The sequence below is a fragment of the Microtus ochrogaster genome, chromosome 5, assembly GCF_000317375.1.
Source record: "Microtus ochrogaster isolate Prairie Vole_2 chromosome 5, MicOch1.0, whole genome shotgun sequence".
NCBI classification, from domain to species: Eukaryota; Metazoa; Chordata; class Mammalia; order Rodentia; family Cricetidae; genus Microtus; species Microtus ochrogaster.
Genome location: NC_022012.1, coordinates 28,353,574 through 28,356,420, shown reverse-complemented (window position 1 = coordinate 28,356,420; position 2,847 = coordinate 28,353,574).

Genomic DNA, 2,847 nt, shown 5'->3' with positions numbered 1-2,847 from the left:
TCCTCCTCCTCCTCCTCCTCCTTTTCCTTCTTCTTCTTAATGTTTGGTGAATTTTTGCATGACCTTGGCATACAGAAGCAGGCCACTCAAGGAGCTTATAGAATCACAGAAGAAGAATTCCTTTTGTGCAAACATCAGTCACAGTTTCTTCTCAGAGTTGCATTTTATGCTGATGTTGCCTAGTAGGAGAGCTTGTTCTATTCCATTGTGTCTAAGTGTCACTGGGGTGGCATGGGGGTGGCTCTGGGGCAATGCCTGCACTGTGCTCAGGGGCTCGAGGGCTGGCCAGAAGGGGACTGAACCCTGGTGAACTCTCCCAGAGCCCCAGGGTTATCACTACCTCCTTGTGACAGTTGCCTGGAGTTAAAGACCAGTTCATAGTTGATCTTTCTCCCATCCTGAAACTTTCTTTTCTTGCACTAAATCCCCTTGTCCTAAAACTTGCACATCTGTTTATCTGGAAATGGAACAGATTGGGAGAGGTGATGATCTAGAAAGAGATGACTACACATCCTGGATGTCCTTCCAAGCATCATTTAAATGCTCCTTCCTATTATAGCGCTTGTACTTGAGGACAGTGTCACAGTCTCTCACAGCATAGTCGCAGTTGTGTTGGCACTTCCATTATAAACCCTTGCTTTCAGGTGCTCATGACAGCCTGGAGGGAAATTCGCTCTTGAGGCTGAAATTTCTCATATCCGTTCTCACCTTAGAAGTGCAGTTCTTGCTTTGAAAGTCTGGCAGAAAGCGCTGCATCTGTCACTCCAAGGTCTCTCCGAGGGCCCCCGGGGGAGGCAGTGGGTGAGATCTGGGAAATTCAGGGTCTCCAACTATGTAGTACCTGGGATTTGAAATTCGGCGATTGCATCTGCCTTGCGCTGATTCTGTGATTTGACAAGGTACCTTATCTCTGACTCCTGGAGGGTGATGGGCTCAGTCGTTCTAGAAGCAGGCCAGTAAGATGATTCTGCAGCAAGAATCTGTATTTGAACTTCACCAGTTCATCTAGGAACCAACGTAGACACCAGTGTGTGGCTATGATTTGGTCATTTCTACCATCATGGATACTCAGTGGTCATTTCTCTGAAATTCCAGTCCAACTGTGTTTTGCCAAAGCTCCAATCTTGCTTTAAAACCCAGGTCATCTGCCTTGGTGACTCATATGACTCCTTCCTGCCTGTGTATGCTGAATGTATACGCTGAGGCCATGACATAGTCCTCATTTACCTCGCCTTCCTTGTGTACTTACTTCTGTCTTCAACTCATAGATCTTCCATTCCCCTGACGCCTTCCTAAGTGCAGACTTGAACTTTTGCAAATATTTCAATATCTTGTGGATCAATTCATTTTATCATCAACACTTATTAAGCAACTGTTACACATCAGCCACTGTTCAAGGCAATCATAGTACCTTTGAGGGGGTTTTGAACAACTATGTTTAAGTGAGTCTGATTCTTGGTCTGACAAAACAGGATGTAGGCAAATGGGCAAATGAAACAATTTAAACATTAAGCCATCAGGCAGATATGGGACTAGTGACAGAGTTTCAGTACTAGGTCTGGTATGTTCAGGACCTTTGTGACTGAGGGTGGACGATGATTGGGAACAAATCTGTGGAAAGTTTTCTGCTGATCTTTTAGCTTCATTAAGGCAACAGAAAGCTTTTCTTTTTTCTTTTTCTATTTTTTTTTTTTGAACTGTCAGCCGAGGTGAATCTAAACTGTTTTCTCTAGCAGCTTTCAAATTGTTCTTGAAGTAAATCAATTTGCTATTGACTTAGGGCAAAAGTTAGTCCTTTTAGCAGTGCTTGCCCGAGGAGGTGGGCTATACTGTACTTCATTCATATGAGATTATTGAAGAGTAAATCTACCCATAAATACAAAGTGTGTCTTAGGCTAAAGCTTTAAAACATCTCTCATGCCCATTTCTACCTTGGATTATTCATGTCTCCCCACCCAGGCACTACAGACATTACTTGCCTCTCCTTGTCTCTACTGTATTGGATTTGAGGTTTGTTCTGCTGAGCAGGCCAACCCGATGGGGAGGATGTGGAGAAATGATCAGAGCCTGCACTTGTTCCTTTAATTTTGTCTGCTGGGTTGCTACCTAAAATGACACAAGGAGCCAGCACGTGGCTCAGCCCTGGAAAGTAGACCTCTATACAACTGCTGCATTTGCTCCCTACTACTGAGCATGTTCGCTCTCTGGAGAGAGTGCCCCTCTGGTCAATTTTCAAATGATTGTGGATGTTGGAGGATATCCTCATCTTCTATGATTAAATCCAGCTCAGGGTTTAAACACAGACATTCTGCTCATTGGGATAATTAACTAAAGCTTATCCCATTTTATCCCAAATCCCCATTGACCTATTTTAGGTGTAATGTTCCAAGAGCTGTGATCCAAAGGTGGAAACAGTCAGAGTCAATCAAGAACACCAGCCCACCATGCCCTGAGGTCTCTCTGAATCTCCTCTTTTGTGGCTGGGATCTTTTACCTAAAAGTTAAATTGAGTTTATTACAAACACACATACATACATGCATGTGCACACACACACAGAGGCATGCATGCATGGCTAAAAGATGCATGCTTGACACTGAAACTCTACTGGAGAGGATCACTAAGGCAGACTGAATCAGAGAACCTCTGGTTCACCTTGGAGGTGTTGACTTCTTCAGTCTTTATGACCTTGAACATGCTAGGTGTTCATTCCAAGCAAGTGCAAGGGATGTGCTCTTTCCAGATGTGTTCTTTCCAGATGTGTTCTTTCCAGGGCATTGCTTTGCTAAAACACGCACGCACGCATGCACGCACGCACACACACACACACACACACACACACACACACA